At 48.6% G+C, this 14545-nt stretch overlaps 1 protein-coding gene and 1 long non-coding RNA gene across 2 annotated transcripts in view; one reads left to right on the forward strand and one right to left on the reverse strand.

Moving 5' to 3' along the window:
* The window catches only part of LOC146808981 (myeloid cell surface antigen CD33-like), a 413580-nt gene extending 406781 nt beyond the window's left edge, over positions 1-6799 (reverse strand). The window contains exon 1 of the mRNA XM_085615778.1: positions 6729-6799. The gene's annotated coding sequence lies outside the window, so the exon portion shown is untranslated. The remainder of the gene's footprint in view (positions 1-6728) is intronic.
* LOC146808982 (uncharacterized) overlaps positions 1-14545 on the forward strand; it is a 267404-nt gene that overhangs the window by 208673 nt on the left and 44186 nt on the right. The window lies entirely within an intron of this gene.

The following is a 14545-nucleotide window of genomic DNA, read 5'->3' on the forward strand; positions in this document are numbered from 1 at the left end:
TAAACAATCGAGCACTTTTTTGGAAAGAATGGATTGATAAAGCTATTATCACCTTTAACCATCTACTAGCTAATGACTCCTTACGAGACTTCTCTGATATTCGTTCTTCCTTTCACCTTTCTAACACATATTCTTCTCAATATCCCTTACTTAAAAAATCCTTATCCTTTATTATCTCTCAAGTCGCTTCTCTGTCCCCTACCGACACAACTCCTTCCTCATCTCTACCGGATTTTTCTATTCCTCTCAAGGCTGCGGCTATCTATAAATTACTTTCCTGCCCCTCTGCTGAAAGGACCAAATCCAAACTTGAACTCTCCTGGGAAAAGAATCTAGCTCAAGAGTTTCCCCTTCAGGTTTGGAATTCTCTATGGTCTAGGATACATATTGTTTCCCGCTCCGCTAGCACCACACAGACTTTGTACTATTTTTACAATAGACTTTTTTTCACCCCATCAGACTTGCATAATTTCAAATTGTCCGATTCCAAAAAATGTTGGTCTTGCTCACATACCAATAGTGATTTTTTTCATATGTTTTTTCACTGCCCGTTGGTTAAATCTCTCTGGTCTCGCATTTGGTTAAATTTAAATGAAATATTAGCTACTAACCACTCCTTTGAGATTGCCCACATCTTTCTGGGTGGTGCCTCACCTATATGGAATGCTCATTGTAATGCACGCAAATTTATAGATTTATATATAGCTATTTCTTTACAGATAATCACTACAAATTGGAAAGACACTTCAAAGATCTCATATAACGCCTGGTGGAATTTACTGTGTCATCATCATAGGCTTGATCGTGCTTTTGCTACCACTGTACCTCTTTTGATCAATAAAGATTTGTTATGGTTGCCTCTAACCAATTTTCTTTCTCAAAATGCCCCTTGATGATCTTGTTTTTGTATCCCTTGTTTTACTTATAGTTGCTATTTAGTTTCTCTCATAAAAATATTTTCTTGCTTATGTTATTTATAAGATACCTCACTCTGTATGTTGAACATTTCCCTCCCCCCTTCCCTACCTTTCTTTCCCTTGTTTTCCTTTTGCCTTCCCTTGCATATCAAACATAATATCCTCAAAATGCAAAAAAAGCTTTTTCCCTTAGTATATTCTCTAGTTACGTCTGGCATTCCTTAAACTTTGTAAGAATTCAATTGTTTTTATTATTTACTGCATTGCCTACTGATCCTATTTTGTACTAATGTTTTACTTGGTTTATTATACTCAATAAAGCTTTCTAAACTAAAAAAAGAACTGTCATTCATTTGAGCTGGGCAGTAAAAACACTGCATGCTGGAGGTGCTCCGTGCAACTTGTGAATGTTTCAGAATTCTTTCAACTAATTAATTTAACTATTAGAAAGAGACCGATGGCAAAAAGAGTCGAGGTATACTTTAATACAAATTGAGCAATTAGAGCAAATACCATTTTCGACATAAAACACGCCATCTTTTACATGGAATGATTTCACTCCCCATTACAACGTTCTATTTCCATGAGGGTCCACAGTATAGGTCCTGGGGGTGATATGAGGAAATCCATGATCAACTCCTGCATCACAAGTGGAGACTCCCCTTTGAATACAGGTGTCTGAATGAAGACAAAGAAGTCTTTATAAGCGTGCACAGCTGCAAAAATCCCCTTTGACACTCGAGTTTTTGTTAATGGTTATCACTTCATGGCCTTTTTAATGGATCTATGCCAGAGTTAGCATGTTTTTGTCAGGGACTCCTGCATGTAGTATTGAGACACAACAAGCATTGCTAACGAATGGTGCTTCCTTGCTTTTAGCAAATTCTGCGTGTTGTGGGATGAGAGATGGAATACCATATTTGTTAACTGTATCAAAGGTACTTAAATGTTGTGGAGTAACTCTCTATCCCCCACCTAGCCACATATCCTTGAAGGTGTCCCTTGTCCTCGAATAAAAACTAAAAACATACTTTTTTTCAAGCTCGGCAGAATAGTTACAGTTCTCTTACAAAGGGATGTAGTTCTTACTTCAGAGGGGGAGCTTTTGACTTACAGACTGCTCGCTCCTCATCACAGATACAGACATCGCTCAGGATACAATATCCAACACAATTTGCTGACCTGGTGCACCAAATCTTCAATGCCTGCGTTACAACTGGAGTTGTGCATTTCTTTAAGAGCATCAGCTCTGGATTTGTGACTGCATTTAAAACTCCTGGGCTTAACGACACGCTTTGCCACTTCGGAAACGCAAGGCTGCACCATATTTACAAGGATGTGGTGCAGTCTTGCGTTTCCCACAGCGATGGCGCTAAGTTTCACAACTTAGCACCAACGCAGGCAACCTTGCACCAGAGTGCAAGGGTGTCTGTGTGGAGGGGAGGATTGGTTATGTGTAGGAAGATGGCCTTGCAACAGTGAAAAACGAATTTGGCAGTATTTCACTGTCAGGACCAGGTACATACCTCATTATGTCCTACCTTTCACATACACTGCACCCTGCCCAGGGGGGTACCTTGGGCCTTCTATAGGGAGGTCTGATGTACATAAAAAGGGAAGGTAAGGCCTGGCAAGTGGGTGCGCTTGCCAGGACAACAAGGCAGTTAACAAACTGTGCGCAGGCACTGCAGAGGCAGGCCTGAGATCTCTTCTTAGGGCTACTTGTGTGGGTGGCACCCTTAGTGCTGCAGGCCCACTAGTAGCATTTGCATTACCAGCCCTGGCACACATAGTGCCCTTTACTAGGGACTTTACTAGTAAGGCAAAAATACCAATTATGGACAACCATTTACCAGAACATTTTATACAGGGAGCACTTGCACTTTGACACAGATCAGCAGTGGCAAAGTGCCCAAAGTATCTAAGTCGGCAATCTAATGTCGGAAAAAGGTCTAGGAAGAAGGCAAAAAAGTCCAACAGGTCCTCAGACCATAAAAGTGCAAATGCGTACAATTCATACAGAGATTTAGGTTCATACAAAAATACATTGATAGTCAGTTAAAAGTGTTATTCCATTAATTATTCTAAAAATTGTTAGAAGAATAAAATTAACATAGAAGCGCCTTTAGTCTAAGTCAACAAAAGCCTAGCCCTAAATAAGGGTGAGCGGCGTGGCCCGACCTGCTGGTTTAGTGGTAAAGATAGCGCTGTGTTCGGAACCAATTAATAATCACCAATTACACAATTACACAAGGGTAAAATAAACAGTTAAAACACCATAAAAGGCACTAAAAAGGTCTACACATTAACAAATGTGGTAATATTACATTTTCAACACAGACCTTCTAAATTACCACATATGCCAAGAAACTTGACAACTGCACAGACTAGATCATAGTTTAAAATGCGCAGGGCTACGCGATGGCAATGGATGCCAAAACGTTTGCAGATGGGAGCAAGCCATTTGCCGCTTGGGCGCTGATACACTGGGCAAGCAAAAAATATATGACCAATTGACTCAGTAACAAGGGGGCAACTTGGGCAAGACTGTGATGGAGTAGAAGACTGTCGCCAGGAAGCTGTGAAAGAGTTCACAGAGAGAGAGCCAAATCTAAATTGCATGTAAACCTTCCTGTCCTGGAGAATCGTGATAGACTTCAAGTATTGTTCATATCAGCAAGACAATTTAAAATCCATAAACTCCATGGTTAGGCGGCCCGAGGACGGGTAAGATAAAGAAGTCTGAGCCACCCAATTCCGGAATTGTTTTTTGACCAGGTCCTTGTTAGGCAGCCGTGCTGGGTCCTTGACATCCCACAATCCCTCTAGCCCTATTGCGGTGAGCAAAGATTTCACTTGGCAGAGGCTGTCGCTTTTCTTAAAGCGATCTAGTGCCCTCACTTCAGAGAGGGTGGCAGCATACTGAAGGAGCTTGGTGTGGATTTTAAATGCAACCAGAACAAAAGGGGGCGTAACTTAGCCCTCTCGGTGATGGCAGCTCTTCTCAAATCCAGCCTTAGTGGGTAGAGAGGGGTACTCTGAGGAAGTGAAACCAGGGCCTCCAGAATTTAATCTCAGTGGTCAGCTAGCCGTCCGTCTTTTTGAATCCCAGAGTTCTGCACCATACAGTGCTGAGCCTTCTCACTTGCAATCATATATGTGGAGGGGGGCTGCTACTGGTTTTCCATGGGAGGTCCTCTGCTCTTTGGTCAAGGCCCATTTATCTGTCTATGATGGAGAGTGCGGTTCGATACATGGGGCTTCCAGGACATATCATCGGAGAGAGTGATCCCCAGATAGTCGAAGGTGCTCACTCTCTCCAATGGAACCCCACCCAATGATAGTTTTCCTTTATACATTTTATAGGGGTTCAGCATTAAAAGCTTTGTCTTTGAGGTATTACCTCTAGGCCACGGGAGTCACCAAAAGCCTTGAAGTGGTCTAAAATCAGTTGTAGCCCTCTAGGAGTTTTAGAGAGTAACAGCATGTCGTCAGCGAGTAACAGTGTTACCACTTTATCACCCCCTAGGGTGGGAGCATCTGCGGGGACATCTGAAACGTACTGGACTACTCCATTTATAAATAGCAAGACAAATGTGGGTGCCAATACACAGCCCTGTCGGACCCCTCATTGACTTTAATCGAATCAGTGAGCTGACGTTGGTTGCCCCAAAAAACCCTTGCATGATTAGCCTCATGGAGGCGAATGACAAGCGCTAAAACCTCGGGGGCGGAGGCCCATCTTTTTAAGAACACTCCAAAGCTTGTTTGTTGGGACTAGATCGAAAATGGACCGTAGGCCAAAGAAAGCTACATTGAGGCTTCCCTGGCAAATAACCACTGTCTTCCAGGTCAGCAAGAGGAATCGAAACACCTGATCAACGGTGCTAATTTTTTGTCTGAGCCCAGCTTGGCTTGGGGGAAAAAATACTGTGGTCGCTGATCCAGGCCTGTATCTTCAAAAGGAGTGCACGAACTAACACCTTTTGGACACAGTCAATAATGCTGATGGCCTGTAGTTAGACGGTGAAGATATATCACCCTTCTAGTAAACTGGGATCACCTCTGCTCCCTTCCAGGAGCGTGGTATTTGGGCATATAAGTCTCCCCTAAAGTAGACTGTGTCTACCCACAGGACAGGGTGACATATATTTAAAGGGCAAGATATGTACTTTTAAGTTTTACATGTCTTGGTAGTGAAAAACTCCCAATTTCTTTTTTCACTACGGCCAGGCCTATTTCTCCCATAGGATAACATTGGGATTATATATTTTTAGTTTAATTCCCAATTCTGAAGAGATAGACTTTTCAAGTGTGGTGTCACTGAACTCACAATTTAAAATCACAACTTATGGTGAAGTTTGATTTAAATTCCAGTTTAGACAATGCAACTTTTAGAAAGTCGGCACTTACTTCAGCCATCCTGTCATAAGTGTAGTGTTCATAACATGCTGGAAAACACTTCCCAGTATGTAAGGAAGGCTGGATAGTAGGCTCAGAAATTGTATACCCCACAGTGGGAAATATAGTTGTTGAGAGAAATCCCACCATTCCACCACAGCACTCTCAGAATATCTGCCTCAGGTTTCAGCCCATGACCAACAGAGCCTCTGAGGTGGGACTGTCTCCGTCACTCTAAATATTGTGTATTTTGGAAATCTACTACAATAGCCCCCCACATTTTACAAAATGCCCTGTGACTGAGGTTGTTTTGCTTCTCTTGTGTTCATGAGAAGTTGTTTCCTGCTGTGTGACAGGATAATGTTTCTGTTTCAGTCGAGAAGAGGCTATTGTGTTTGCAGCAAGAGGGAGGGAGGAGAGCAGTTTTACTCATGGAAGAAGCCGTGTTTGTGAGGAAGCCCCATCTGAGGGGTGTCTCAGAAACCAGAACGGTAATAATCAACATGATAACGAGAACAAATATGCAATTTATATATTAAAATACTAAACATCATTAACAAATCCGAAAATCCGTGACAGATATTGATTGAAACAGGGTTTTATGACAAATAATTTACAGAATAGGCAACTAGATGTTTCAAATCTATTGGTCCAAGATATCTTAAACACAACTGTCTCACTGAGAGACACAAAAATAACATGTTTCAAACCCTGCAGCCCACACCCTACACTTCGGAAAATACCTGGTACATCTAGCAAAACATCTAATAAAACATAACCCACGCGCATTAGATAATTCGTCGTGTTGAAATTGCAAACAAATCTACGCACATCAGCATTCAGTGTAAACTTGACATAATATCACATAACTAAGTGACCATTCAGTTCTGCGAAGTTATTTTCCAGATAATAATTCTAATCAAATTGAAACCGTTCACATTTAGACCTTATTCATACTTGTGTTCTCATTAAAAACTAAACAGTCCAAACTAAATATTTAGTAGATTTTAATTTCCACAATTACTTAATAAAACTGAAATGTTATTTCGTTGGCTGAAGACAGCTCTGGCTTGAAATAAAAACAAAATGACACATCTCAGAGTGTTTAATGTTATAGCAAACGAGTGTAACACACCACATCTTTTTAAAATAACCATTTCTATTTACAGAGCAGGCGCAGGAAGGAACTCCCAAACACCCTGCATCGCGGGGGGTGCAGGAGAAAGTAAACCGGAGTTCACCAAGGAACGGGTACCTTGCTTCTACTCTCCTCCAAGTACTGGTACTCACATTTGGCACGATTACTAAAAATGACTGATTAAAACAACCGTGGGCACTGAAAGTGGTGCAGCACCGGCCCAGCCCGTTAAAGAGCTCCCCTCATGGTTTATAGAGATTGAATGTACTTACTTTGCAAGAGGAGGAACTGGTACATCTACCCCCAGGCAGGCAATTATGGTACACAACACTCGGATTATCAGATAGTGAGATAGTGAGTGAAAGGCTAAAAAAAGCAGAACTCTGCTGAGCAACTTCCTTGTCTCAATCATCAGACACTTCCCCTTTTCTGGCCCCAGCTGACTCCTCCTGCAAGGGGACTTGACCCTATGAAAGGTTGCAAGACAGTGGTTGATTGTTTTATCTACAACACAGTGCACTTGATTGTCAACAGAAATAAAAGTGATCCGGTTCAAAAAGTAGTTACTGGAGTAATGCTGCACGATAGGAAACATTTAGAGAAAGGAGAGAGGATAAAGAAAGAGGAAAAAGAGATAAGGGTGCGAAATAAAACGAGATTAGAGATCTGTGTGGCATGGCTTTAAACCAGGACACTGGACTTGGCATGCAGGAACTCCAATGGATGACAAGCAGTGCTTCATCTAGTCTTGACCCCTTAGGCAAAATTACTTTAGCACTATACATGCTTACATTTTCCAGTTCATACTTGGTTTTACCGGAATATTCGCTAATGCATTTAATTGCTTTTTTGTTCCACTTTAATTTACTTCTGTCTAACTGCTTTGCAGAAGAGTAGTCAGATTACTTTCCAGATTACTTGTATTACACTGAGCCATACTCACCCTTGCCACAGTCCTTATGCCATTAGTCATGGCCAGGAGTCAGGCATCCTCAGGGCTTAACAAACAAGCATTTGCGATGCAATAGGTCTCGCATACCGAGAGTTTGAGATATTGGCATTGTAACTGCAATGCATTTTATGTATGAGTTGTTTTTAAAACAGATAAAGAAAGTCATTGTCTCTTACAATGCCAATAGCTTAAAGTCTTGCGAATGCGAGACCTATTGCATTGAAATGCGTTTGTGCTATAACATTTTTTTAAAGTGTTAGGCCTCCACACAGACGATGCACTTGGGGCGCCAAGGAACGTTTTTGGGGTCCTTAGTGAGCTCTATATAAATGGTCTCACTCCTTGACTCACTCAGGCTGTCTGAGGGTTTCCCAGGGCTGACCTGTGCTTGTCGCCTTTGATCCCTGGACTGGCATGAAGGGCTGTGGAGAGAAGCCTGGGGTGACTGAAGCGCGGCAGCAGTGCGCGTTCCCCTCGCCCAGCAGTGGGGATTCACAGAGTCAATGTGGCATAACACCCTGCTGTGGCGCTTTCACCAACAGGTGTCCCTCGCAGCTGTGCCAGTCGTGCACCCACACTCACTTCTCCTCGGCACTGGCAGTCTCAAAGACCAGTGTGCCATTCTTGCCCGACTCCCAGGGTAACCATGTCCCTAAACAGCCTCCCTGCAGCTGTCATGCCGATCACCAGCCCTGGCTCTCTGTATTGCAGCCAGTCCAACCGCCTCCAAGTCACTCAACGTCTTCACTACTAGGCTCCCCAACTCTGTCTTGCAAAATCAATGTAACTGTTTATTTACAATTCCCCTTCGCTGTTTCTCCCAGCACCACACTTACATTTTTCACTTGAGAAATACCACCCTGTTTACTCCTGTGCACAGCAACGCCACCCCGTTTATTTCTTTGCCACAGCAACACCACCCTGTTTACTCCTATGCCACAGCAATACCATCCCGTTTCCTCTTGTGCCCCAGCAGCAGCACCCCATTTGCACCCTCTCTCTGTTCCTTATAGTCAGTGGTTCATCAGGGAGCATCAGCCCCCTTCAGTCCCCTTCAGTCCCCTCTCTTCGCCTCCACCACAATCGCCCCCTTCAGTTTCTGCACAGTATCAGCACCCCCTTGAGTGCGTGTCCTGAGTACCACCAGCACCTTGTACCCCCCCAATGCACCCAGACCCTGCCCCCATTCCCTGCATCACTGATCCCGCAGGAGCTCTCCAGGCGCAGGCTGTTCTCAGGAGCGACGCAGAGTAAAGCTGAACACTAAACAAGCGGTCGCGAGTGTCCCCGCAGCTCAGAAAGTGAAAGCGCTCACAGCGCGCTGACTGTAAACAAAGCACGTAGTCCTGCCTAATGTAGGACAAACTCAAAATACAGTGCTTACCATGTAACAACAAAGTAAAGGGGCCAGTAGCCATTGGAGGATACAAATGACGACATGGCTGTACTAAGGAGGGACTAACAAGCCTATTAACAAATCTGAATGCAGCATTTACAAAGGACAAACACACAAGCCAATAAAAAATAAGGGCGGGGGAGTGGGTGAAGCTTCTTTCCGTACTAAACTACCACAGCTCCTCGCAGAGCAGCACTTGTGCACTGGCTCACGCTCGACCTAAAAATGTAGGGGCAGGTTTACCATTCTTTCACGCAATGATGCAAGGGAACTTGCTGCACGAGGGCCCAAATGCTCCATATTTAAAAAGATATAACGTATATCTACTCTCTTCTTGCACTGACGCGCTTTGTGCTGCCAAGCACCAATGCAGGCATCACTGCACCATAGTGTTATGGTGTCTGTACAATGGGCAGGGTTGTTTTTGTGCAGGAAGGGAAACCTCTTGGCACAAACTCAGGTTTACAAGATGTTGTAAATCTGGCTTTATATCAGAGGCCATGTGTGGATACATGGGAACGCCCATTCCCGTATCCATGTAACGCCTACCCGATGCAAAATAAACCATGTAAAGCCATGCCAAGTGGATTGGTGTGGCTTAGTCAATACCAGATAATGGCTTGCATTGCCTTGCAACGACTTGCTTCACGCAAGGATAACACAAGTCCTTAATAAATCTGCCCCGTAGACTCTTCCTCTTCCCAGGAGGACTTCAATATCTGACCCTCAATCTTGAAATCCTGTTTGTAACACCAGAAGTACTAGAATGGTCAAAGTAAAGGTGCAAGAAAGCAAGGAAGGAAACCTGAAACTGAGACATGGAAAAGTATAACTCAGTGTATTGAGTGGTAAGTAATTAGAGCTTAGCACTTTGATGTATTCTCGTTGTAGTACTTACATTCAGAGAATGTTTCAAGCAGTGGTAAATCTTCGAACAATACATCTTTGGCAGCAATACCATGATATTCTTCTGGGCATACTGATCCCAAAGCACTTTGAAAGAAAAGGTACTGCTCAATGAACAATCAAATCAATTAGCATAGAAGACTGTCATGTAAGCAGAAAGGAGTGGGTGCATACACCACATGCTAACTAGGAAATGACAAAGCCAATAGGTCTTGCTTTTATGGTATTTCATTGCCCCCAGGTTCCTTATGTCCTCGTCCCATTCAGTAACAAAGTGGAGATAACCATCTCCTGACAGAAAAAATGAAAAGAGGAATGCTGGGACCCTAATACTGCCCCTCCCACCGGGAGTACATAAGCAATACTTACCCAGCTTCCCGCCTGTTCATTTTTCTGTCTGTCAACAGAATGGACGTGGATGTGCTGGTGTTGCTCCTGCTGGACTGCACCGCAGGTGCCTCTTTCCTCCCCCTGCCTGGCTGCCTGGTTGTGCGGGCGCGGCGTTTCCTGGGTTGTCTCCCGGCCTGCTGGGCTTGCTGGGAGTCAGCCGCTGTTCGAGCTGGTTTCCTGCCTGACCTCCCGGACCTTTGCAGCTGGGGCTTGGTATCCCGCTTTCTCCCAGGTCGCGGACTCGTCTTCCCGAGCCTGGCCGTGTGAGGCATGTCGCGCTTGGTGTTTCCTGTCCGGTTTCCTGGAGTGTGGGTGATTGGGGTGGAGGCCTTGTTCCTTGGGTTGGCCCCCACTCCGGGTGAGTGCCACTTGCCAGTTTTTGTTTCTTTTTCCCACTTTCTGCTGTGCTTTGTGTTGCTGCTGGTGGATGGCGCCTGTGTGTCGTGTCTGTGGTTTCCCTTTCAGTACCTCCGCTGCTGTTATCAGCCATTGCTTACAGCTGCTTTCTTTGGAGCCTGGCCTCCGGGTTCGTCTCCTGGCCTGTGCGTCTTGGCTCTGTGTGGTTCTTGCCATGGACGCCGGGGTGAGTGACTGGCTTGTCCTGTGGGAGCGGGCAGCTGCTGTTGGATTACAGTGGGTTCGTGGGCCTGTGATCCCTCCCTCGCGGCTGGACGGTGTTGCTTCTCATTTCTCCTGGGGTGGGGTTTTGTACTCCCTTCCCCTGCTATTCCAGTGCTTCGTACTGGCAGCTCCATGTTCCCTCGCTCCCACGCTGTGGCATGTTGGACTGGGATGGGTCATGGTTGTGTCAGGTTTGACCACTTGCTGCATGGCTCAGGTCCGCCCACCCCTGTCCTGGTTTCCCTGTGGCCTGGGTTCAGGCCCTGGTATTACTGTTGGTCTGTGTCCTCCCTTGTTGTGCACATTCCCAGATTCTCTGGTGGAGGAGGCAGACGTTCCTTCTGCTGCGGGACCACATTTTTTTCTCTTTTTCCTGCCCTTAGGGGTGTTCCGGGTGGTAGCGCTGCCTGGTGCCTTCCTTTGGGGGCGTGGTCCTGGTCGTTTGGGTTCGCTGGCCTCCCTGCTGCGGGTGTTCACATGCCACCTCGTGGTGTGCGCCTGACGTGCTGGGGTGCTGTGTTGTGCCTCTGCTTTTGGCACTGGGGCCACGGCGCTGGTGGGCTGCCTCTGTGTTCCTGTGGGTTGCTTTTTGCCTCCTTCCCCGTCCTCCTGGGTACGGTTCCCAGGATCCGCACCAGTTTTTCCGGGGTGTGGCCCCCCTGGGTGGTCCGGCCGGTCGGTGGTCCTCTTCGCCCTGGAAGGTGCTCCTTGTGCTTGTCTTGTGTGGGGGTTGTTCTTCTGTGGCGGCTGTGCCTCTCTGCCGTGCTGGTGCGTGCCTCTCCTAGGCTTCTGGTGCTCCCGGGGTCTGCCCCGCTCTTTTCGGCTGGTCTGGCACGGTCCTGCTCCTTGGGATTGTTCCTGGTGAAGTTACTGTGGTCTGATCTTGGGTGAGCTGGGTCCGCGGTGGTGTGCGGTTTCCCTTCAGGTTTCCATGTGCTGTGCCTGGTACCTCTCGGGGCTTCCGGGTGTCAGGCCTGGGGCTCTGTGCTGTGCTCTGGGCCCGCTGCCTTAGTTTCGGTTTGGGGCTCGGGGCTGCCATCGTTCCGTTCTGGGGGCTGGCCTCCCTGAGTTTCTGGGGTTGGCGCTACGTCTTTCCCTGGGGCTGCCTCCTTTGCGGTTGTGCTGTTGTCTGTCTGCTGGTCTGGGGCTGCCGGTGTTGTCCCGGTTCCTCCTGTGTGCTTGGTTTGCTTCATGGGTGCTGGCGGGCTGTTGCAGTCTCCAGCTGCTGGCCTCTTCTGTGCTGGTTGCTGTTGTCTTTGGTTGCTCCCGGCTCTGGTGCTCTCTTTGAGCTGTTCCTGGCTTCTGGGGTTTCCTTGGGGTCGTCCTTGGGTTCCCCTGCTTCAGCTGCGTGCGTCCCTGCTATTCTTTCCGGTGCTCGCCGACGGGCTTGCTTCGGTGGGTCCTGGCCGCCCCTCCTCCTTCTGCCGCCGGTCCTGCTCGGTCTGGTTGGGTATCTGGCTGGCCTGTGGGGTGCTGTGGCTTGCTTTGTTTTTCTGGATTTCCCCTCCCTGGGGTTTGGCTGGTGTGGTTGGGCTCCTGCTCTCCCTTTCCTTGCTTTCCCTCCCAGGGTTGTGTTCCCTGGGATGGTTCGCCTTTTTGGCCCTGGGGTCCTTGGCTCTGCTGCAGTGGTCTTGGTGTTGGCGCCTGTTTTCCCCTCTTCTGGCCGGCGGTTCTCTCTGTTGGGACTCTGTCTGGACTCTGGGTGCTCTTGCTCCCTGTGGGGTCCTGGTCTTGTTTGTTCCCCGTGGTGGGTGCCTGGCTGGGGGTCCACTGGGGCTTTCCGGCTTCTGCATTTTTCAGCGCCTTTTGGTTGCCTTCTTTGGGCCTGCTGGCTTGCCTGTGCTCTTCTTGGGTGTCCTGGCTTGGGGCTCGGTCTGTGTCCTTCTGGGCCTGCTCCTGCTGGCAGCTCTTTCTGGCCCTGGTTGTGTGTCCGTGTTTCTGCCAGGTCCCGGAGGCTTCTTCTTTGTTGGCCCTCTTCCCTGTTTTCCCCTGGGCTGCGGCTGCCTTGTTCGGGTCCGTACGGGGTCCGGGTATTGGGTGCTTCTGGGTTGGCCTGTCCAGCCTGTTGCCCCTGGTCTGCTGGTTTCCTGGGGGCTTGGTGTGGACTCTGGCTGTGCCTCCTTGGCTTTCCTGGCTCTGCTGTGGCTTCTCTGATGGCTCTGGGGTGTGTTTGGTGGGGCCTTCCGGGCTCCTTGCTGGGTCCGCTGTCCTGGTTCGCTCTTGCCTTGACTTGCTCCCCAGGCTCTGCTTCTGGTGGGTGTCGGTTTGGTGTGCCCCCCCCTCTCTGGTTGGGGTGCAGTTTGGTGGGTTCGTTTTGCCTCTGTGGGGTCCGCCTTCCTGGCTGTTGGTTGTCCGGGGTCTGCTGTTGCCTCGCCCTCTGCCTTCTCTGCTGCCTCCGGTTTCCGCTTTGGTGGTCAGGCGGTGGTGTGCTGGGGGTCTCGGTCGGACTCCCTGTCCTTGGCTTCGGCCTAGGCTCTTTGTAGGCTCCTCTGGGGCTGGTTGCCTGGGAGGTCCTCCTGCCTTGGCGTGTTGCTTGGCTTCTGTCCTGTCCTCTTGGTTGCCTTTCGCTTGTTGCCATGGTTCTGGCCGTTTCTTGTCTCCTTTCCGGCGTTGGCTGGGGTTTTGCCTGGTGGTTTCTGGTTGGGTGCTGTGTGCCCTGGGGCATTTCCTCTGCTCCTGCCCTTGCTGCGTGCTGGGCCTGAGTGTTGGGTGCCTGTGCGGTCCTTTGGCTTCTGCCCCAGCTTTGGTCCTCTCTGGTCCTCCGCCCTGTTGGCTCCTGTTCTTGTCTGCCCTCTGGAGGTGAGCAGGTTCGTGCCTGGTTGGTTCCGGGTTTGGGGTTTTCCAGGGGTTCCCGGTTGGCTTGGGCTTGTGCCCTGCCTTGATTTTTTCCTTCCCTTTGGGGTTGGGGGTTGGGGTTGTGGCCTTTGACCCTGTACCCGTCCTTGATGTGCTGGTTCAGTTCCGGGTTGTTTCCCGGCGTTTGCTGGCCTCGGTTGTTTGGTTGGCTGTCTGTGGGGTCTTTTCCGCGGGCGTCTCTAGCCTGTGGTCTTTGGGTTGACCTCCTCTGCCCCTGCCTCTGCGGTGCCCTGGTTTTGTTTTTCGGCCTCCCTACCTGTGGGTGCTTTGGCCTCCTGGGGTTGTTGGTCTTTGGCTCCTTTCCACCTTTTCTGTTGGTTGGGTCTGGCTCCTGGTCGGTTCCTGGCCTCTCGCTGTGGTTCCTCCCTCTGGCTTGTGGTGGTCTTTGGCAGCCCTGGTGGTGCTGTCCTTCTTCTCTGCGGGGTTGGGTTCGTCCTCTGGTCTCTTTGGGGGTCGGTTCGTTCGGTTGGTGCAGTGGCCCTGTGTCTGGTCTGTGCTTCCTTCCTTCCTTCCTTGTGGGTCTCTCCTTGTGTCTGGGCCCTGTTGTCCAGCCTTGGATTCTTTCTTTGGCCTTCTCCGGGTTGGTCGGGGTGGCTCGGCGTCTGTGCGGCTGCCGGGTCCTGGGTGCCTTACTGGTGGTTCCGGGCTGGTCCTCCTTGTCTGGTGGGTTCCCTTGGCCATGTTCTTTGTGTTTTGGCCTGGTTGCTCTGTCTCCATTTTTTTCTGGTTGGCGGCCTCCATGTTGTGGCTCCGGCCTTCTGTTTTTTTGTTGGTGGTTTCCTGTCCTTGTTTGTGTCCCTGCGGTCCTGTTCTGGGTTGCTGGCCGGTTGTTTCCTGCGGTCCCCGCCCTTTTTCTGTGCTCCCTTGGGTTGCTGCATTTGGTGTGGTTTCCTGGGTGCGCTTGTGGGTTCAGAAGGCCGGTTTTCTGCTTTGGTAATCTCCACTTTGTTACTGAATGGGACGAGGAC

Source organism: Triturus cristatus, chromosome 7 (genome assembly GCF_964204655.1).
Source record: "Triturus cristatus chromosome 7, aTriCri1.1, whole genome shotgun sequence".
Lineage (NCBI taxonomy): Eukaryota > Metazoa > Chordata > Amphibia > Caudata > Salamandridae > Triturus > Triturus cristatus.